We start from the raw sequence: 24,768 nt of genomic DNA, 5'->3' as shown, positions 1-24,768 counted from the left end.
ACCGCTCCTCATCTCTACCCTTGGATCACAGCTGGCAAACAGTTGTTGCAAAGGTGCACATGCCACACAGGATGACCACATACTGTCTTTACTTTGCACCTCACGAATCTCTAGAGAATGAGCCTCTGAGTAATATCATGACACATACTATGTGATCAAAAGTATCCGGACGCCCCCCCAAAACCTAAGTTTTTCATATCAGTTAAACTGTGCTGCCATCTACTGCCAGGTACTCCATATCAGCGACCTTAGTAGTCATTAGACATCGTGAGAGAGCAGAATGGGGCGCTCCGCGGAACTTACGGACTTGGAACGTGGTTAGGTGATTGGGTGTCAGTTGTGTCATAGAGCTGTACGCGAGAATTCCACGCTCCTAAAAATCCCTAGGTCCACTGTTTCCGATGTGATAATGAAGTGGAAATGTGAAGGGACACGTACAGCACAAAAGCGTACAGGCCGACCTCTTCTGCTGACTGACAGAGACAGGCGACAGTTGAAGAGGTCGTAATGTGTAATAGGCAGATATCTATCCAGACCATCACACAGGAATTCCAAACTGCATCAGGATCCACTGCAAGTACTTTGACAGTTAGGCGGGAGGTGAGAAAACTTGGATTTCATGGTCGAGTGGTTGCTCATAAGCCATACATCACGCTGGTAAATGCGAAACGACGGATCGCTTGGTGTAAGGAGCGTAAACATTAGACGATTGAACAGTGGAGAAACGTTGTGTGGAGAGACGAACCACGGAACACAATGTAGCGGTCCGATGGCAAGGTGTGGGCATGGCTGATGGCCGGCGAACGTAATCTGTAAGCGTGTGTAGTGCCAACGGTAAAATTCGGAAGCGGTGTTGTTGTGGTATTGTCGTGTTTTTCATGGAGGGGACTTGCGCCGCTTGTTGTTTTGCGTGGCACTATCACAGCACAGGTCTACATTGATGTTTTAAGCAATTTCTTGCTTCCCACTGTTGAGGAGCAATTTGCGGATGGCGACTGGATCTTTCAACACGATCGAGCACCTGTTCATAATGCACGGCTTGTGGCGGAGTGGTTACACGACAGTAACATCCCTGTAATGGACTGGCCTGCACAGAGTGTTGACCTGAATTCTATAGAACACTTCTGGGATGTTTTGGAACGCCGACTTCGTGCCAGGCCTCACAGACCGTCATCGATACCGCTCCTCAGTGCAGCTCTCCGTGAAGGATGGGCTTCCTTTCCTCAAGAAACCTTCCAGCACCTGACTGAACGTATACCTGGGAGAGTGGAAGCTGTCATCAAGGGTAAGGGTGAGCCAACACCATACTGAATTCCAGCATTACCGATGGAGGGCACCACTAACTTGTTAGTCACTTTCAGCCTGGTGTCCGGATACTTTTGACCACATAGTGCACGTCCCTTACAACGCGTTAAACTTTAAATTCCCTTATGGTCTCTAAGTAGTGTGTTCGAGTGTTGCACTGCACTGAATCAGTTTCTTCTTTGTGCTTTGTAAAGTTTCTACACAACGTGATAAGCTTTCAAGAAAGTTTTACCGATGTCAAAATTGTACATAAATGTCACTTTAAAAGATACTCTACCATCATGAAAAACCTTTGTATCTGATGCGCGGAGAAATGCGCCTCGAAGTTTCTAATCTGAAACAAATAAAATCTTAATAGTTACAAAGAGTTGTACTGAATTTCAGAAATGGTTACGGGAGTTTGAATGCTCCTAGAAAACAAATTATTCAGTAAGTTTGACTGACGCTACATCAGGAGCTCAAATAACTTCAAAGCATACATTGCTACGTAAACAGAATGCCACCTGTAAGCATTTCCGAAAGTTCTTCATCTATTAGTTAAAGGTCTGTTTACTTATATATTGAACAAGCGTTTACCTGCGTCTTCGCTCGTGTGTCAGTAGTAATGTTATGACGAGTAGACACTGGAGAAGCACTGTTCGCGACGTGCGCCTACCCCGTCGCTGGCCCACCGCACATCCCTCTTTGTCAATGGCATTACAATTCCGACACGAATGGATCAATTTAAATGCAGTTTTTTTTATTATCTAAGTTTGAGTGTTAGTTTAATCAGAATAGTCAGGACTTACGTTTGATGAAAGTTTGTTCCACTGTTTGAAGGCAGACCTGATCTGCTACATAAAGTAAACAAAGTTCAAGAGAATATATCTTTATCTTTATGGTTAGCCCACAATCACGATTTTTGTCTTTCGGATTCGCTGCGGCAGGCGCAGTCAGAAGACAAAAGTGGTAATTATGGATGAACCGTGAGGGATAAGCCTATGCTCTCATTGCAGTAGTTTCCAGTTTTACGATACTCTTATCGCCTGTGCACCGTACTGCTAAGGAGTGCATTGCCACCAAACCTGTTGCTGCCTTGATTCACTGTTGTCACCTCTGCGTACTGATATAAGGTTCTTCCTCAGGATTCAAGTTGCGTCCCTACCAAACTTCATCATACTTGATTCATTGTTTCAGCCGTGGAAAGGTCACACACCGACAAAGTACTTTCACATTTATAATTTTGATACCCTATGAATTACATACTTTGCCTTTCAACAGGAAGTAAAGTGATGTATCACCATTGAAGTAAAGTAGTTCCTGATGAAAACGTCAAGCAATATACAACGTACTACGTGCCAATAGAGTGCTTAGGCCTAATGTCAAGACACATAGAACAGCAAATGAACTGACTGCGATAAGCCTGACGATGATGCAAAATAGAAAAGTGTAGCTTCAAATAAAGCTATCTATAGTAAATTGTGGATATACTACTTCTTTCTGTCTAGAAAAGACTCCAGAGAGATTGAATATTTACTGAAAATATCTGATTGCGTGAACCTGAAAGCAGCTGCAATATTGCACAAATTTTTCACACAGTAAAAGATTTATCTTTACTTGCGTAGCGAGTAAAACCTAAGCAATAGCTCGTTTGTCTGCTACAAAACCACGAAACGATAAACACTGTCATGTTTTATTGTACTTTTATCATAAACTCTGACAAAAAAAGAAACAAGAAACTAACTACATGACTTTCGCATTTTTTTAGCCTCACAATTACATGTTGCTCGTAAGTAAAAATGATGGTTTAATCGAGATTCTCTGTCTCTTTCGTCCTTTCTTTCTCTTTTACCTCTTCTTTTTCTCTCCTGTCGGACTCTCTGGCGGCCCATCCCCTCGTGCCACCCTCGGCCTCCTCCTTGAATCCGCCCGTGAAGTTAATGAAGATTCAAATATGTATTACGCTAAATGAAGATGGGTAAAAGCGTGGAATGTGTATTAGCTTAAAAAATACATAGAAAAGTGGCTGGTTGCTGAATTAATGAACACTATATAAACCACAGACACGGAGCTTAGCAACCGGTAATATGAATAAATTATTGCAACTTTTTTAATGCTATTTTTATTATTAATTTTTCTGTCGACTTTTAATGTGATCTCCCAACGCTACTACGACCGTACAGACATGCCAGCTAGTGGAATTCATTAGTAGTTAGTTTTTGTAATGCCATTTCGCGATCAATTGAGCACCGCTGTCAAGAATGCAATGACGTGACACATTAAGGCCTTTTATGTTAGATGTAAACCTAATCGTCAGTGTGTATTACTCTTGACGTCATATATTCGCTGAGCTTGTATGATGATGGACAACGTCCATAAAGCGTCAGCAAATTTAGTTTCTAACAGCAACTGAACCGTTGACTTCAGAGCACCAACAGTGACGTGATATGAGACTTGCTCGGAGCTGACAGGTCGGTGTAGGGTCGCCACCCACGCACCTCGCCGCTTCCGACTGTCACTTTCGCTCCTTCAAAAAATGGTTCAAATGGCTCTGAGCACTATGGGACTCAACTGCTGAGGTCATTAGTCCCCTAGAACTTAGAACTAGGTAAACCTAACTAACCTAAGGACATCACAAACATCCATGCCCGAGGCAGGATTCGAACCTGCGACCGTAGTGGTCTTGCGGTTACAGACTGCAGCGCCTTTAACCGCACGGCCACTTCGGCCGGCGCTCCTTCACGATGTGAATCCTCGTCTATCCGAAAAATGTACAAGACGAAAATGAATAGTAGTTAACAACTGTAGGGAGTGACTGACGAATGAACGTCGAGGAGAAAACTTGTTTTGAAATTTTGATTGTGTAAAATTAATAATTCATAGCCTACTTCACAGTAACTGAAACGTTTAAAATTGGATTACCCGTGTCAGTAGCGTCTTGAGGTACGAGAGAAGTATCCGTACACTTATCACTGAGAGAGGTGGCGCAGTGGTAAGTGCACTGGACTCGTATCCGTGGGGGACGACGGTTCAAATCCGCGTTCAGCAATTCTGATTTAGGTTTTCTGTGACTTCTCTAAATCGCTCCTGGCCAATTTTTGGATGCCTCCTTTGATAGATCACGGCCGCTTTCCTTCCCTTTCCTTAATAAAACAGTCCGAGTTTGCGATTCTTTACTAATGACCTCGTTGTCGACGGCACTTTAAACCCTAACCCCTTAATCTTCCCTCTATTTCTTTCTTTTTTTTAAATACAGTTATCGTTTCACTTGAAGGCATTTAAAATTATAAGAGCAAACGCCTCTAAGGAAATGAAAGAAAAGAGCACATCAATAAATAACCAGTTTTAAATTTGAGGGATGATGGGAAGAGGATGAAAGGAGGTGGGAGGATGTTGGGACAGTCTCTAACCGCTCGTATCTCGTGCACATGAGAGCCAACACAATACAGCATTGGACAATCTTGCATTACACAAGAAAGAACCACCTAAAGCATTCTGGCAAATGCACACCCACGAGAACAGGGAGAGGGAGGAGAAGAGGCGTCAGGACGGAGACAGGTTTATTAACTGATTTACGAACTGCTGCACTGAAAAGGAACTATAGAAAAATGAAATACCTTAAAAAATTGTTGGAAGGTACATGGATTTACAAATGTCATTAAAAGAATCTTGAAAAATTAAGTCTATAAGCAAAGTACAGAGGGGACAGTCACTGTGGATTTGAGAGGTAATGCACATACACAGACAAACACACACACACACACACACACACACACACACACACACACACACACACCAGATGAGCCCCTAGAGGAAACGTGTTATAAAAGCCTTGCATATTCTACTAAATATTTTATTTTCAATGTAACTTGAACGTTACCTTTTGCTTTCCACTTTATTAGGCACAAAAGTCATAAATTTCACTGTGAATGAAATGTTTGAAAAATAGAAACATCGACCCATTCAAGAGGACTGGTTTCCTTCATTGGCCACGCACTTCCTGTGAATAGGCTGTAGCTGTGAAATACTACACTACACACATGTTTAACAGTTTCAATATATTTTGCATTTTTTTATTTTTAGGAGTTTCTTGTTCACATCTGAAACCGAATAGCATATATTCGAAACCAAGGACGGTAGAAGCAGGAATGTCGCATTCGAAGATTTTTTTTTTTTTTTTTTAAAAAAGCACATTTGACAGATTATCGAGACACTCATAAAATACTAGAAAACATATACTGAAAAAGATAGCTTAAATTTTGTCCATATTGACCTATTTAGGCGTAAGATTAGACAAAATTCGAGGTGGCACACTCAAGGCGACTCACACTGCATTGCTTAATAGCACTTAGTCTCCGTTCACATCACGTAATTTTATATTTTGAATATCAAGAAATGGTGTAAACTGTTTGTACTTTCTAATGAGGGCTGAAGAAATTTAATCGCTATTGCCATATGATTTCGACGTTTCAAACATTAATAATAATCAACTACAATGACATGGGGTCTTCGTGGAACAACTCACCATTAAGATGGCGAATCTTTGGCGCTAACATGCTCGTATTTTCAACGTTATACGAATGGACGAAAATCGGTAGATGTGATGTACATGTACAGACAAATTACTACAATTAAAAAAATTGATGATTTATTCAAGAGTAAGGGCTTCACGAATCGAGCAAGTCAATAACGGGTTGGTCCACCTCTGGCCCTTAGGCAAGAAGTTATTCCGCTTGACAGTGATTGATAAAATTGTTCGTTGTCCTCCTGAGGGATTTCGTGCCAAACTCTGTCCGATTGGCGCTGTAGATCGTTAAAATCCCAATAGGGTTGGAGGATCCTGCCCACATGACGCCCAACATTCTCATCTGGGGAGGGATCTGGTAACATTTACAGCCAAGAAATGGTTTGGCAAGAACGAAGACAACCAGTAGACACTCTCGCCGTATGTAGGCAGGCATCATGTTGCTGAAATGGCTTGTCATGAAGGGCAAGAAAACGGCGTGTAGAATGTAGGCAATATGCCGATGTGCCGCTAGTGTGCCGCGGATGACAACAAAAGGGGTCCTGCTACGAAGAAAATGGAACCCCAGACCCCAACTCCTGGCGGGCTACAGTGAGGTTGGTGTCTCAAGGCTGCCCGCGGCCTCTCCACGCACGTCTTTCACCTGGAGCCTCATTGAATGAAGCACAACTGCCCTCAGTGACGAGTCTCGCTTCCAACTGAGCCGTGATGACCAGCGGCCTGACTGTCACTCGCCATACAGTCCGACAACCAGGAGTGACGGTCTGGGACTCGATTTTTTTCCTTCGTTGCAGGACTCCCTTGGTTGCCAGGTGAGGACCGGCCGTGGTGGTCTAGCGGTTCTAGGCGTTCAGTCCGGAACCGCGCGACTGCTACGGTCGCAGGTTCGAATCCTGCCTCGGGCATGGATGTGTGTGATGTCCTTAGGTTAGTTAGGTTTAAGTAGTTCTAAGTTCTAGGGGACTGATGACCACAGATGTTAAGTCCCATAGTGCTCAGAGCCATTTGAACCATTTTGTCAGCTGAGGTACCCTTACAGCACAGCGGTACGTCGACGACATTTATTCTACGCCTCGTTTCCTTGCCCTTCATGGCAAGCCATCCTGGGCTTACAATTCAGTAACATGATGCCCACCCGCCCACGCTGAGAGTTTCTACTGCTTCGTGTTTGCCAAACGTTACCATGGCCAGCGGGTTCACCGGATCTCTCCCCAAATGAGAACGTTTGGAGCATTATCGGTAGGGCCCTGCAACTATTTCGAGATTTTGGTGATGTAACGCGCCAGTTGGACAGAATGTGGCACGACATCTCTCAGGAGAACATCCAACAACTCAGTGAATCAATTCCAAACCGAATAACTGCTTGCATAGGGGCCAGAGGTGGAACAACGCGTTATTGACTTGTTCGATTCGTGAAGCCCTTACTCTTGAATAAATCATCCAGTTTTTTCTGGAATTGTAATAATTTTTTTGTCTGTGCATGAACACTACATCTACCTATTTCCGTCCTATCCGAATAATTCCTCCGTGAAGAGTCTTATTTATTGTATTAGAGTGTATATACAGGGTGGAGCAGAGGAGACGCATGTTTTTTACTGTTGAATGACAGGGACACGGTTTGATAAAAATAATAAGAACAAGCATTAAGTGATAGAATTTTTAATGCAGTTTTGAAATATACATACTTTAATTAGGTTCGAAAAATAATGTCTTGAAGATGACGTCCTTCTCGCTGGATACAAATGTGGATCCTCTCCCGAAAGTTGGCTCTCCCCAACATTTCATTCGGCACGGCTTCAATTTCCTGACGAATGGAATTTTTCAGATCGTAGACTGTGCGAGGCTTGTTCATGTAGACTTTTGATTTCAAATATCTCCACGAAAAGAAGTCGCATATCGACAAATCGGGTGAGCGAGGGGGCCAGTAAACACCTCCATATCTCGAAATAGCGTGTCCTGGGAACATTTTTCGAACCACTTCCATGCATGCTCTCGCCGTGTGAGCTGTAGCATCATCCTGCTGAAATCATATTTCTTTCATCTTCACTTGACGTCTTTCAAGTTCTGGATGAAGAAAGTTGTTTAACATTTAAATGTAGCGCGCTGATGTCCTCTTCAAAAGTTCATCCCCAATCTTTGAAATGCAGCACCACACTGTTACTTTAAACTGTGGAGAGGTGTTTGTCGTAATTTATACGGGATCTCCGGCGCCCAATACCGACAATTTTGAACACTGACGTAACCGTCTAAATGAAAGTGTGCTTCATCACTCATGAAGACTGTAGCATCAGCATCTTCCGTAAAAATTTCGTCCATCACGTGACAGAACTCTCTGCGCTGCACAAAATCCCCTTCACTAAACTGCTCTAAGATCATTATCTTGTACGGGTGAAACTTAAGATCATCACGTAAGATGCGGTGAAGCAAACGACGTGACGTACCCAGCGCTACAGCCTGTCGTCTAGCCGATCGTTTCGGACTAGCAAGAACTGCCGTTCTCACTCTGTCTACATTTTCCGGAGTACGAACTAAACAGGGAACACCAGGTGCTTTCTTTTTCATCACAGATCCAGTACTTCAAAATGCTGCAACCCATCTGAGTACAGTATTTTGATGAGGCACTGATCCTCGACGTCCAACTCTAAAATGTTGACGGAAAAGACGTTGCAGTGTGACAACGAACACACGAGGCTCTATGCTCCAACGCTCCCTAGCAACTAAAACCGCATTGTATGGGCAGTCAGCCAACATTCATTCAAGGTCAATACCCCCTCTTTTCACCTCGTACTAGCGGTTCAAAAAACATGCGTTTCCTCTGCTCCACCCTGTATTTGAAAATTACCGTAGTGTATCGATAGGAAGGGACTTAGGCATTTCATGGGATCTAAACTTACCAGTGAATGTTTACTCTCAGTGTCATTGCTGAGCTGTGCCCGAAACCCATCGACAAATAAAATTTTTTACAAGTGAGACGCTGACTTGAGAGACCTGATAAAGCAGTGATATATGACGAGCTCAGTGTTTACGTAATAGCAGGACGTCTCCCGCTCGACGTAACTAAACTGACTTGTCAGCTTGACAAATGCCGGCGTGACGGCAGCAGGCGTGGACCGACCAGCCCATGCTGGTACTGGCACCCGGCTGGGCCCAGCCCGCCCCTGATGGCGACTTTCTGCTGCAGCGTGCAAGTGTGCTGGGCTCCACGGGACAGTAACTGAGGCTGTGCCGAACAGAAGAGCCGCCTCTGGAAGGTGGCAGCCTGGACGCTATGAGCAACGCCTTCCGACTCATGACAGTATGTTGTCGCGTCCACTCATTGTACAGTTCAATTTTCTTAAAGCATGGATCAATGATTGGTTTTATAATTTTAATGTGTTGCAAGTAGCCTTTAAAGAAGGGGGGCGGTACAAGCGGCTTGATTGATTGTCAGTTGACGTTTCCGTATTGTGATGGATGTGGTCTTTCACTAAAAGATCTAATGAAATCGTTTGATTGTTACCAGATGGTAGAGAGACTGTTTCCGAAATGTATTCTGTCTCAGACGCTTTTTTTATTCTGTTCCTCTGGATTTTCTGCCATATGTCCATGAACAAAGCGTTACTCTGCATTGTCTTTATCCGAGAGGTGCAGGCAAAGTTAGGACGTGCCATAGGTAAGCATGCCTGTCTACTTGTGATCATTATTTCGCTATAGTTTTTCTTGCCCAAATTGTACCAATGATGGTAACACTTGGTTAAAAACTTCGTAATCAAATAAGAAAACTGTTCGACAAACGCTTTGCTCGAATTATTTAATTATTGTTTTTCACGTGCGCGATTGGTCATTACATTCCAAAAAGTGAAAAAGTATAACAGAATTCCGCCAAGGGATTAGTTTCCAACGTGAGGCCAAAGCCCGCAGATTATTCACTACAACAGGCATTGAAAACTAGGAGGCAAAATTGAATTGCTTTTAATTAGGTGCGATCTTTCCACACAATGCGGCGCTTGCACATGATAAAAATATTTTAACTGCCAGTTATATGACGATATTAAATCTCGCCCGTGGCAAGTGTAAGCGAAACAATTAAAGTACGTTAATTTAACGACGGGCGTGTTTGATATTGCTCATTTGTTCCGTCGCTTAATTAGTCCGGGCGCCACACGGACTAACTATATCACTGTCCTGCAATTAGCTTTGAGCGCAGCTGGAGGCAAAATGGGCAATTTGTATGCAGCTGGTTGGCACCGGCGTTTTTCTTTGATCTTGACGTTTCGTGCGTAGCTGGAACGATACCGCGTGCACACGTCTAGCGACGGCACCGGTGGGACCGGCTTACCTGCTTCGTAATTAAGCAGCGAAAGTGATTCAGCCGGCTACGACTTTTGAATTCGTTCAGCTCTGCCTAAATATTGCTTATCTTAACGCATAAAGTTTCAATTACTAATGGTACTACACCTTCCCTGCTGTAGTGTGTGACCCTTCTTCCTTTATCACAGTTTACACAAAAACTGAAAGGTACGATAATAATGGTACTAAAATAATAATAATAATAATGATAATAATAATGATAATGATAATCATCCAAACAAATTAGGGAAATCTGCGGGTGTGTCTGTGTTGTGTGTGTGTGTGTGTGTGTGTGTGTGTGTGTGTGTGTTCCACATTTCCTCCTGAATCACTGGGCTGATTTCAGTTAGATTTGCTACACATATACCTTACTGTCAGGTAGCAGTCGTTATGGGGGTAAGAACAACGCATCTATCGCAAGGGTGGAAATGGTCGTGAAAAGAAGCGTAGCCCGCCTTGCGTGAATTTCCAGACTTTATTCATCTAGTATTTGAGAGTGAGAGCACTTAGCGACTTGCAACAAACTTTAATCATAATTTGAAACATTTAACAAATTCTTTCTTGCTGACATCTCCTGGAAAATGGTGAAAGGAAAAATGTTTACCACTTAATATTTTTCAGCTGTTCATGCAGTAAAACCACCGCTTACGACATGATGTTAAAAATTAATTACTTCTGTAATACTAAATGGATTCGCAACACAGTCTACAGCAGTATGCACATAATACGCTGAATGTAAGTGAAACATTATATCACTGAACGACTCATAGTTCAGGAGATACTTCATAAACAGTGAGATGCGTGAAAAACTGCAGTATCGTGAATGACGTTTAAGTAAATTATATCACTGAACGACTCATAGTTCAGGAGATCCGTCTTCATAAACAGTGAGATGCGTGAAAACTCCAGTATCGTGAATGACGTTTAAGTTTATTATTTAGTTGCTACTAACTACATTCGAAGTAAATTTTCAGACAGTACCCACATATGTCGCTAAATGTATGTGCAAAATTATATCACTTTCGACTCGTAGTTCAGGAGAAATGACGTCATAAACATCAAATCCAAGGAGAGACGGTGCGGGGCACGGGCGTGGACCGTCACCTGTAAACAAATACCCTGCCAATACCGGGTTTCTCCGCCGATGGCAATAGTAGTAATAACTCCGAGTGACCGCTGAAAATAAAATTTACAAGCCGATACGGTTACATGATCTAATGAGGAAGGATTTGTACGGAAAAAAGAGAAACCAGGTATTCCGCATATTTTGCATTACATTCATTATTATACGAACGTCACACCTAATATAGAATCCAAATTTTAGGAACTACTATGATATCAATAATGGGGAAAACTACCATGGAGAACATATCAGTCAAGTTTTCACCGAATTCAAAATTAATTAATCAGATTTTTCTCAATAAATATTTCAAAAGTATGACCAATTCGAGGGAGAACTTGTGTAGCTCGCTTTTTTTTTTTTTTTTTTTTTTTTTTTTTTTTTTTTTTTTTTTTTTTGGTCATCATTCTACTGACTGGTTTGATGCGACCCGCCACGAATTCCTTTCCTGTGCCAACCTCTTCATCTCAGAGTAGCACTTGCAACCTACGTCCTCAATTATTTGCTTGACGTATTCCAATCTCTGTCTTCCTCTGCAGTTTTTGCCCTCTACAGCTCCCTCTAGTACCATGGAAGTCATTCCCTCATGTCTTAGCAGATGTCCTATCATCCTGTTACTTCTCCTTATCAGTGTTTTCCACATATTCCTTTCCTCTCCGATTCTGCGTAGAACCTCCTCATTCCTTACCTAATCAGTCCACCTAATTTTCAACATTCGTCTATAGCACCACATCTCAAATGCTTCAATTCTCTTCTGCTCCGGTTTTACAACAGTCCATGTTTCACTACCATACAATGCTGTACTCCAGACGTACATCCTCAGAAATTTCTTCCTCAAATTAAGGCCGGTATTAGATATTAGTAGACGTCTCTTGGCCAGAAATGCCTTTTTTGCCATAGCGAGTCTGCTTTTGATGTCCTCTTTGCTCCGTCCGTCATTGGTTATTTTACGGCCTAGGCAGCAGAAGTCCTTAACTTAATTGACTTCGTGACCATGAATCCTGATGTTAAGTTTCTCGCTGTTCTCATTTCTACTACTTCTCATTACCTTCGTCTTTCTCCGATTTACTTTCAAACCATACTGTGTACTCATTAGACTGTTCATTCCGTTCAGCAGATCATTTAATTCTTCTTCACTTTCACTCAGGATAGCAATGTCTTCAGCGAATCGTATCATTGATATCCTTTCACCTTGTATTTTAATTCCACTCCTGAACCTTTCATTTATTTCCATCATTGCTTCCTCGATGTACAGATTGAAGAGTCCTTGTCTTACACCCTTCTTAATACGGGCACTTCGTTCTTGATCGTCCACTCTTATTATTCCCTCTTGGTTGTTGTACAAATTGTATATGACCCGTCTCTCCCTATAGCTTACCCCTACTTTTTTCAGAATCTCGAACAGCTTGCACCATTTTATATTGTCGAACGCTTTTTTCCAGGTCGAGAAATCCTATGAAAGTGTCTTGATTTTTCTTTAGCCTTGCTTCCATTATTAGCCGTAACGTCAGAATTGCCTCTCTCGTCCCTTTACTTTTCTTAAAGTCAAACTGATCGCCATCCAGCGCATTCTCAATTTTCTTTTCCAATCTTTTGTATATTATTCTTTTAAGCAGCTTCGATACATGAGCTGTTAAGCTGATTGTGCAATAATTCTCGCACATATCAGCTCTTGCCGTCTTCGGAATTGTGTGGATGATGCTTTTCCGAAAGTCAGATGGTATGTCGCCAGACTCATTTATTCTACACACCAACGTGAATACTCGTTTTGTTGCCACTTCCCCCAATGATTTTAGAAATTCTGATGGAATGTTATCTATCCCTTCTGCCTTATTTGACCGTAAGTCCTCCAAAGCTCTTTTAAATTCCGATTCTAATACTGGATCCCCTATCTCTTCTAAATCGACTCCTGTTTCTTCTTCTATCACATCAGACAAATCTTCACCCTCATAGAGGCTTTCAATGTATTCTTTCCACCTATCTGCTCTCTCCTCTGCATTTAACAGTGGAATTCCCGCTGCACTCTTAATGTTACTACCGTTGCTTTTAATGTCACCAAAGGTTGTTTTGACTTTCCTGTATGCTGAGTCTGTCCTTCCGACAATCATATCTTTTTCGATGTCTTCACATTTTTCCCGCAGCCATTTCGTCTTAGCTTCCCTGCACTTCCTATTTATTTCATTCCTCAGCGACTCGTATTTCTGTATTCCTGATTTTCCCGGAACATGTTTGTACTTCCTCCTTTCATCAATCAGCTGAAGTATTTCTACTGTTACCCATGGTTTCTTCGCAGCTACCTTCTTTGTACCTATGTTTTCCTTCCCAACTTCTGTGATGGCCCTTTTTAGAGATGTCCATTCCTCTTCAACTGTACTGCCTACTGCGCTATTCCTTATTGCTGTATCTATAGCGTTAGAGAACTTCAAACGTATCTCTTCATTCCTTAGTACTTCCGTATCCCACTTCTTTGCGTACTGATTCTTCCTGACTACTGTCTTGAACTTCAGCCTACTCTTCATCACTACTATATTTTGATCTGAGTCTATATCTGCTCCTGGGTACGCCTTACAATCTGGTATCTGATTTCGGAATCTCTGTCTGACCATGATGTAATCTAATTGAAATCTTCCCGTATCTCCCGGCCTTTTCCAAGTATACCTCCTCCTCTTGTGATTATTGAACAGGGTATTCGCTATTACTAGCTCGCATAGGATATCGGAAAGCTTTGTGGAAACGACTGAATATTGGACGACTTGAAGAGCAGGAAAGATTTTCGGAAGGCAACAACAAAAATCGTAATCTGTGAATGCGGAATTCTAGTGTTGGTAGTCGGTAGTTTTTTTCTAGGAGCTTTGAATACCGTAAGAGATTTTATCTACAGATACAAACGTAAGGGAACGTTTTCCTTGTACGGAATTCCCAGCTCCATCGACGAGCCATGATGCATAAGGAGGCAGCAGAGAAGAGGGACGTTATCCAAAACAATGCTGTTGGGAATGCGAAACACCAGACAAACTGCCTGATGCTGAGTAGGTGCTTGAGTTCGTAGTGCTTTTCCATAAGTTTAATAAGCACGACAGATACACAAAGCAGAGACTTCAGTTATCAGTAATATATTCTCCGCCGGCTGGGGTGGCCGAGCGGTTCTAGGCGCTACAGTCTGGAACCGCGCGACCGCTACGTTCGCAGGTTCGAATCCTGCCTCGGGCATGGATGTGTGTGATGTCCTTAGGTTGGTAAGGTTTAAGTAGTTCTAAGTTCTAGGGGACTGATGACCCCAGAAGTTACGTCCCATTGTGCTCAGAGCCATTTGAACCAATATATTCTCCTCCACTATTTACAAGAGACTTCAGTTATCAATAATATATTTTCCTTCCCTATTTACAACAGTCTGCAAACGCTGGGGTAAATTCCCTATTCAGCTGTTTTGACGCAAAGAACTCATCGACCTGAGTTCGGGGAGGATTTTCATCTGGAAAGGTAGTTCCTTGAAGGTTGTTCGACAAAAAACGGAAGAGGTGAGAACATGGGGACGTAAAATCAGGGTGGGTAAGATGGGTGCGGAATGGCTTCGCAACCCTACTCTTCTATAGTGGTTGTTGTCACTCCAGTAGAATGCAGACGGGCGTTATCATGAAGTAGCAACACATCAAGCGGTCTTGCTGGTCGTTCTTCTTGTACTGCGTCTGCGAGACGTCTCAGTTGTTGACAATAGATGTCAGCCGTGGCAGTCACACCTCGATGAAGCAATTCGTACACTACTGGCCATTAAAATTGCTACACCAAGAAGAAATGCAGATGATAAACGGGTATTCATTGGACAAATATATTATACTAGAACTGACATGTGATTACATTTTCAAGCAATTTGAGTGCATAGGTCCTGAGAAACCAGTACCCAGAACAACCACCTCTGGCCGTAATAATGGCCTTGATACGTCTGGGCATTGAGTGAAACAGAGCTTGGATGGCGTGTTCAGGTACAGCTGCCCATGCAGCTTCAACAAGATACCACAGTTCATCAAGGGTAGTGACTGGCGTATTGTGACGAGCCAGTCGCTCGGCCACCATTGACCAGACGTTTTGAATTGGTGAGAGATCTGGAGAATGTGCTGGCCAGGGCAGCAGTCGAGCATTTTATGTATCCAGAAAGGCCCGTACAGGACCTGCAACATGCGGTCGTGCATTATCCTGCTGAAATGTAGGGTTTCACAGGGATCGAATGAAGGGTAGAGCCACGGGTCGTATCACGTGTGAAATATAACGCCCACTGTTCAAAGTGCCGTCAATCCGAACAAGAGGTGACCGAGACCTGTAACCAATGGCACCCCATACCGTCACGCCGCGTGGTACACCAGTATGGCAATGACGAATACACGCTTCCAATGAGCGTTCACCGCGATGTCGCCAAACACGGATGCTGTAAACAGAACCTGGATTCATCCGAAAAAAATGACGTTTTGCCATTCGTGCACCCAGGTTCGTCGTTGAGTACACCACTGCTAGTGATACGAGGCCGTTGGGATCCAGCACGGCGTTCCGTATTACCCTCCTGAACCCACCGATTCCATATTCTGCTAACAGCCATTGGACCTCGATCAACGCGAGCAGCAAGGTCGCGATGCGACAAACCGCAATCGCGATAGGCTACAATCCTACCTTTATGAAAGTCGGAAACGTGATGGTACGCATTTTTCCACCTTACACTAGGCATCACAACAACGTTTCACCAGGAAACGCCGGTCATCTGCTGTTTGTGTGTGAGAAATCGGTTGGTAACTTTACTCATGTCAACATGTTGTAGGTGTCGCCACCGGCTCCAACCTTGTGGCAATGCTTTGAAAAGCTAATCATTTGCATATCACAGCATCATCTTCCTGTCGGTTAAATTTAGTGTCTGTAGCACGTCATCTTCGTGGTGTAGCAATTTTAATGGCCAGTAGTGTAGTACGCCACACAATCACTCTGGCATCAGATGCAAAACGTTATCTTTTGTGGATGAGCGCAGGTCTTTGTACGGGGAGTTCCTGCTTTGTTTGGCCTCAAACATTCCTTCCTCTTCCTCAGGTTAGCATGAAGATGCCATTCCCTGTCACCAGTAACAATAAAGGACAGGAATCGTCGGAGCTGTTCACGGTCCAATGGATGGCGAGCACGCAGAGGTGCACATCTGACCACCTGCTGATTTTGGCTTAGAGCATGCTATACCTGGCACCAGAGTTTTGAGCCTTCTCCATCGCATGCATCGATGGCGGAATGATCACAGTTCATTACATTTGCCAGCTCTCGACGTGGATCATTGTGGATTAACGAATTTAAACGATCTTCCTGAAACCCTGAAGATCTTCCTGAGCGTGGAGAGTCACTAATGTCAAAACCATCCTCCTTAAAATGAAAAAAATAATTTTCTGAAGTGCTCTGTCCAGTGGCATCATCCTCATACACGGCGCAAATGTTTCTTGCTGTCTCCTCCGCTGTCACTCCTCTATTAAACTCAGACAGAAGAAAATGTCGTAAATGTTCCGATTTCCCCACTTGGCACTCCATTTTCTAGCGTCCACGGCTCCGTACATTATCTCCGAATGACAATATGTAAACACAGAAGGTGATCGTGAACTACAAATAAAACTGACAATCCATAAATAAACCCAAAGCAGCCGCAATAACAACATGCAGAACAAAAATGCTACGAAAGTATGCGCCATTCTCATACAATGAAGCTGACTGATGCCAGCAGTGGAGTTCGGACTTCGCCAAGTACGGTTTCCAAACAGTTTGTGAAAAAAATACCTAGCATCGACATAAGCGTATGCTACTAACGCTATTGTGTTAGGTGACGGTGAAAATTAGAGTTGTTTTGTGGTCAACAGTCCGATGACTGGTGTGTTGCAGTTCTGTGCACTAGTATATCGTGCGCCAGCCTCTTGATCTCTGCACACTAACTGCAACCTGCATCTATGTGAACGTGATTACTGTCGGAACATCGGTCTGCGTCTGCAATTTTTACTCCTCTCACTTCCTTTTACTGCCAAACTGACGAAAACTTGCCACATCAGAATGCACTGTATCAACCGATCACTTCCTTAAGTCAAGTTGTATCATAAATTTCTAGCCATATAATTTTCAGTTGTCCTTTGCAATTTCTGATATGTCTACGTAGGCAAAAGAAACTAACAATCAAAGTCCGACAACAATGTGTTGGACTGTTCAATTAACCAAAACAAATTCTCCAAGATTGGCTTTAGGAAAAGTAAAGGGACGAGAGAGGCAATTCTGACGTTACGACTAATAATGGAAGCAAAGCTAAAGAAAAATCAAGACACTTTCATAGGATTTCTCGACCTGGAAAAAGCGTTCGACGATATAAAATGGTGCAAGCTGTTCGAGATTCTGAAAAAAGTAGGGGTAAGCTATAGGGAGAGACAGGTCATATACAATATGTACAACAACCAAGAGGGAATAATAAGAGTGGACGATGAAGAACGAAGTGCCCGTATTAAGAAGGGTGTAAGACAAGGCTGTAGCCTTTCGCCCCTACTCTTCAATCTGTACATCGAGGAAGCAATGATGGAAATAAAAGAAAGGTTCAGGAGTGGAATTAAAATACAAGGTGAAAGGATATCAATGATACGATTCACTGATGAGATTGCTATCCTGAGTGAAAGTGAAGAAGAATTAAATGATCTACTGAACGGAATGAACAGTCTAATGAGTACACAGTATGGTTTGAGAGTAAATCGGAGAAGAAGGTAATGAGAAGTAGTAGAAATGAGAACAGCGAGAAACGTAACATCAGGATTGATGGTCACGAAGTCAATGAAGTTAAGGAATTCTGCTACCTAGGCCGTAAAATAACCAATGACGGACGGAGCAAGGAGGACATCAAAAGCAGACTCGCTATGGCAAAAAAGGCATTTCTGGCCAAGAGACGTCTACTAATATCTAATACCGTCCTTAATTTGAGGAAGAAATTTCTGAGGATGTACGTCTGGAGTACAGCATTGTATGGTAGTGAAACATGGACTGTGGGAAAACCGGAACAGAAGAGAATCGAAGCATTTGAGATGTGGTGCTATAGACGAATGTTGAAAATTAGGTGGACTGATAAGGTAAGGAATGAGGAGGTTCTATGCAGAATCGGAGAGGAAAGGAATATGTGGAATACACTGATAAGGAGAAGGGACAGGATGATAGGACATCTGCTAAGACATGAGGGAATGACTTCCATGGTACTAGAGGGAGCTGTAGAGGGCAAAAACTGCAGAGGAAGACAGACTGGAATACGTCAAGCAAATAATTGAGGACGTAGGTTGCAAGTGCTACTCTGAGATGAAGAGGTTAGCACAGGATAGGAATTCGTGGCGGGCCGCATCAAACCAGTCAGTAGACTGATGATAAAAAAAAAAAAAAAAAAAATGCGAGCTATGAAAGTTCTCCCTCGAATTGGTCATACTTCTGAAATATTTATTGAGAAAAATCTGATTAATTAATTTTGAATTCAGTGAAAACTTGACTGATAAGTTCTCGATGGTAGTTTTCCCCATTATTGATGTCATAGTATTTCCTAAAATTTGGATTCTATATTAGGTGTGACGTTCGTATAATAATGAATGTAATGCAAAGTATGCGGGATACCTGGTTTCTCTTTTTCCCGTACAAATCCTTCCTCATTAGATCATGTAACCGTAACGGCTTGTAAATTTTATTTTCTGTGCCACGTAGCTTTCATCTGCTTTGTCCCCCACCCATATCTTACCCCAGATTTCGTTCTAATATTTATTGTAAATCTCTTCTCTTGTTTTTGCGGCGAGCCCTACTTCGTGCTACTACTCACGCCAGGGCCGGCGGTATTCGTTACCTTGTATGTAACGTCATGTTTTCTTACTCAGTTGTACTTTCATATTGGTTACGGTATATGACGTTATAAAGAGTGTCTGAAGCTGAATGTCTTTTTTGGTTTCTTTGGTTTAATTTTATTCCTAAAATCTTTTGTCGGCTTATTATCCTTGAAAGGTAAGACAATAGTAATGTTCTAATGATAGTGATGTGTATTGGTTTTATTTCCTGTCACTGCACCACTGTATTATTTTTTTTGGCCCTGAGCACTATGGGACTTAACAGCTGTGGTCATCAGTCCCCCAGAACTTAGAACTACTTAAATCTAGGACACCACACACATCCATGCCCGAGGCAGGATTCGAACCTGCGACCGTAGCAGTCGCGCGATCACTGTATTGATTGACTTCTGGAACACCTCTACAAAATTAAATAGCACCATGTAAAGTCGTGCTCAAAATTATCCGAACGACCTGAATTGCATTTCGCCTGACTCGCATGCAACCCGCTAAACGCAGCTGTCTAGCAGGTCTTCTAATCGCTCCGTGGTACAGTCGTTTGACTATTGAAAATGGCACCAACAAGCCACCACTAGAAAACTCGGCTCTGTATCGCAGTAACTCAAGATGAAAAGTAATACCACGATACTACAAATATCAGGGAACACCTTATCACAGATAAGACTGTCCTTAATGCTTGTAAGCTCACATTTATTGCAATAAATGACATACCTGAAATGTTACCACTCTCACTATCACGTCAGATAGGTAATGCACGTAGTACGTTCGTCGTATTCATGATTTCCTCTTCCAATTAACGTACCATAAATATTATTTAACACAAAATGACATTAAAAATTTACGTTTTTCACTAGCAGCTAGTGGAGAATATGTATGAACTTCAAATGACGCGACGAACCGCCTCGTTCTGCATATGGGTTCAAACCCATGTCATGCAGACTAAGATTTCGTGACTGACGGAAACTAACAGTCATTCCTGACCAGACACGCAGAGAGTGATATACCTCGATTTTAGACAGTATCAGTGAGCAAATATCAACTTTAAATTACATAACGCAAACATTTTTAACGGACGTGAATTCCTACCCAGCATCTATTGTCCCTGTTAACGAACTACGAGAGATGTTAAATATTGTTTCTTCACAACTAACTTACTTGAAATGCCGTGAGTTAAAGCTTTGTGTTGGACAGGGATTTGAACCCAGAACCTAATCGGATTGTTATCGAAGCACAATCAACTGTGACATATCGGATTTTCTCGGCAGTAGCTAGACGTTTTAACTGAAATGACGAGACGAAACATTACTTTTATCCTTCCCATGAGTCCAACCCGGCACCTATCGCTGTTATATTCTAGAGAAAACAAACGTTAAATATCGGTTTGTTACGCCAGCAGCGACATGTGAGCATTTTTGAACTAGAAATAATATGACGAAGAGTTCAGTGCTGACTGGGAATCGAACTCCACACATATCGTTGTTGACTACATACAAAGAGACATCAGCCACCAAATTTTTCTCCACCAGCAGCTCGGAATAACATCCTTGAACTTACAGTGATCTCTAAAATAGTTCTGTGTCTCACTGGGAGTAAAAAAACGTCAGATATCGTTAGTGTTGCCAACCTAATGAAAATGCATTGAAAATCAAATTTATTATCCAATAGCAGATAGGTGTTCTCATGCTAGAGCTTGATAATACATAATGAAAACTTTAGTGCCAAGCCAGGATTCGAACCCATTCACGCGCAATAAGTGGAGATGTTGAGGCATCTGCAGTTTTGAACAAACAACAAACTGTAGTCGAGCTGTATTGTCACGAAGGTATCAAATTCCGCGGTAAGGGCGGTCTGAGTTGAATTCCCAGTTCAGAACCAATTTTATCGACATACCTGTGACCCTACATAGCGTTTGTTTCGTCACCAGAAATAATTAACTAGTGTAAGCAAGGTTACTGGTCAAAGAGTTCCCACATTTCGCCACTCCTGACTTTATTGTGGTTGAACCTAACGTCTCTTTGGTAGAGAAGGAATATCATGTTTAATGTGAATTTCAGACCACAATGCCATTATACCTACTTCACTTGGCGTAGCCAGAAGAGAATAGAATCTGTCTCTTCCTATTAAAAATCATGGTTAGAAATTGGAATCGAACCCAGACCATCGTCATAGGAACCTATGATCAATCCAAAAGGCCAACAAATCCTCTTCTCTGAGGCTCATTTTCTATCGTAACACCATTGCGGCACACTCGATGCGAATTCTGACACAGGCTCCCTGTAGTGGTTTGCAGCACGTTCGGTACATTCATTTACTTGGTTGACCGAATCGCCATGAACTAGCTGCCTCGGCTACCCACTGCACACATTCGATTCTATTTTGTAATCACCGAAATAAAATCACGTAAGTGCCACCTTCAGAGAACTGCCAGCAGTGTAGAATGTAAAAATTTATATAGCAAGTGTCCCTTTCCATTTGAGCTACTCTATTGCGCGATTTGTTTGTTGTAAATGTCCTGCAGTGCAAAAAAAAAAAAAAAAGCTTTGCCTGTCTGTCTCTCAGGAGTCTAGATCCGGCCATATGCATTATCTTACAGCACTTTGGAATGCGGAATTTCTGGAGGAAATTATATTGACTTCTGGAGGGGTTGTAGCTACATGACAGCTAGTAGCGTAACGGTAAGCGTCGCGCACTGTAAATAAGACTTCGCGAGTTCTATTACATTCGCTGCTACATTTATTAAAACGCAATTCTGCTGTAGTTATCAATTTAATGGAACTTTGAACATAATTCCCTTCACTTCTCAACTCAAAATAGTCCCATGTGGAAAAAGGGCTAACGTTCTGCGACATTTTGTTCTTTTCAGGTTTGACGGCCAGGCAACAGAATCTCCTCGAAGCTTTTGTATTGTGTGGGGAGAGAGCATCATTCCAAAATAGCCAGAAAAGTGTTCTCTATATTATCTGTCTTCTGATAGTGGCATTTTATTCTTCTTCAAACTTTGTTTGACAGCTTTAACTCAGAACAAGTTTTCTACATGCATGTGCATTGTCAGACTGTTATAGATAATATCAGAGAATTCGCATATATCCTCTCTCATGTTTAGTATTGTTTTAACAGCACTAAAAGAAACCTTACGAATACTGTGCAGTGTATTATAAGAAATGAAATAAAACTACCCACGATAACCTTACGACGAAAGTCTGTTTTAATAAAACTGAGTATCTGTACACAAGCGTGTCTCTATCGGCACGAATTAGTAAAATACTACTCACTTAGATTTCTATTGGGTCTGTGTTTAATTGGTATGCTGTGTCATACTCAACAGGTATGCAAATGTGGCATTTCATAAACAAAGTTATGTATTCATAGAAACCCAAAATCTGCTTGTCAGCAGCGGAAAGAGGCGTTACCTGTTGTGCAGCATTGTAAGTTTTTCACCATTGCACTATAAGCTGAAAGTATTTTCTTGCGATTTCCTTAACGATGTTTGATCTGACTGCTTGTAGCTCTTTCACAGAAGGGATAAAAACTTCAGAGAGTGCGAGACTGGATCCGCGAACCGTAACAGGGCTTTTCTACAGGTCACCACGTCCGCACACAGCTACCAACGAAGTACGTATTATGCCTTCCTCCTATGAGGCCAATAGTGTCTAGAACTCGTAAACCGCTATTTACAAGACAAGATTAGTTGCGATTTCCACGTGCAACGAATTTCCTGGGCTGAAAACCGTAAATTTACAATCTTTTGTTACACCTCAAGCGATAATAACTCAGATTACTCAATGGAAATGACAGAAAAATCAAGTGAACTTTGAGGCTTAATTCTGTGCGCACCAGGAAGTAACTCGTCGATCACAGAGTTGCCAAACATACTTTGCCCTGTTGCCAAATCTCAGTTATAGTACCAGCAGGAAGAAGACGAACCGATGTGATCCTACAGCGGGCTGGAAAGTGACCGTAGCTGGCGTCTCAAAGTCGCGGCTACTACGGCCTGGAATACGTAATGCGTCTGATTCGCATTTCTCTGACTAGGTTTAGGGGCTGGAGCGTAGTTACTAATAATACTCCGAACTGACTGCAAACTAATAATCATAAATCAGTAACTCTCATAGTTGTTTTTATATTCCTTTCGTAACTTTACTCAAAACTAAGAAACTCATTCACGAATGTTTTCGTGCCTCGCCGATTGTTGAGCATACCAAACAAATAAAATTAAAAATGTTTGTGTGTGTGTGTGTGTGTGTGTGTGAGAGAGAGAGAGAGAGAGAGAGAGCGAGAGAGAGAGAGAGAGAGAGAGAGAGAGAGAGAGAGAGAGAGAGAGAGAGAAGAGAGAGATAGAAAGAGCTAGAGAAAGAGAGATAAAAATAAAAAGAATGATAGAGAGGGTAAAAAGTTGTTGTAAAGAAACTGAATACTGGTATGTAAAGAAATTTTTCTTTAAAATAACGCGTTCCACATCATTACGAAATATCGTATTCATGATCTATGGAACAAGTATGAATCTAATCTAATATAATCATTTCATATTGCTGACTAGCCGTGAAGAGTCATTAATTACCGAAATTTTCGCCAATATCAGTAACCAAATCTAAACTTGAAAATAAAAGACGACAGTTTTTATAATAAACCGGGACTCCTATCAAGACCCTTTCATCCCTGTTAACTAACCCCGAAAGATGTCTAATATACCTCTATTCCGAGGCAACAAAGTGTGTATGCATTTAAATGTGAAGCGCATGATGTGAAATTCTGTGACGGAGATACGAAGCCAACACGTAATCGAACTGTTAACTGAGTAAAATCAAATGTTACTTATCGGTTTTTCTTACCAGCTGTTAGGTGTTTGAATCTAAAATAAGGATACAAATTTTTTTGTCTGAGCGACAATCGAACCTCACTCCTATCATTCTTGTTTTTCGTCCACAAATATAGCTTAAGTATCAATTGATTACTCACAAACTGTAAGATGTGTGCGTGTTTGACCAGAAATTGTTGACAACACATGAACAGACATTAAAAGTGCGCGTTAATTTTCAATAGCAGGCCGCTGTGCACGTGATAGGGTTTGAAATGAAATTATTTTTGTACTGGATCAGTAATCGGACCCACATACTTACATTTGGAGGAGACCTAGAAAAGATTGCAGTCTTGGAAAAAGGGACGAAATGATTGGACTATTGTGTTCCGAGAGATTCAGATCCTCAAAAGAGGAGATACAAATTCGAATCACAGTCCAGCACCAAATTTTGCAACGTCTGTAGTTCAATCAAGTACAAGTAAAATAAGAACCCTGTTCCTTTAAATGGCTACCTGTTCATCAAAAAAATTTTACTTCAAGTGTAAGTAAGTTTACTTACGACAGTATTTCTGTTTACCATGACCTCCACGTATGTCATTTCCCAACGTAAACCGGCTCTGCCCCGTTGGTAATGAAGGAACGTGATGTTTAATGCGGATTATGGAATATAACGTATTTCTCTTGCGGTTACCGGAGGTAAAGTAAATCTGTTTGCGCCTCTTAAAAGTAAATGCCTGAACCCGCGCATTGCACTTATGTTAGTTCGTTCCACCAGACCATTGTGGCCACATTTCTCAGTCCCAGGAGTGTGTTGTAACGGTTGCTGTGCTTAGTTTACAAAATGAGAGTCTATGAA

This window comes from Schistocerca americana, chromosome 2 (assembly GCF_021461395.2).
Source record: "Schistocerca americana isolate TAMUIC-IGC-003095 chromosome 2, iqSchAmer2.1, whole genome shotgun sequence".
Classification (NCBI taxonomy): domain Eukaryota; kingdom Metazoa; phylum Arthropoda; class Insecta; order Orthoptera; family Acrididae; genus Schistocerca; species Schistocerca americana.
The sequence above is the reverse complement of the archived record's forward strand: the minus strand, read 5'-3'. Positions refer to the sequence as shown.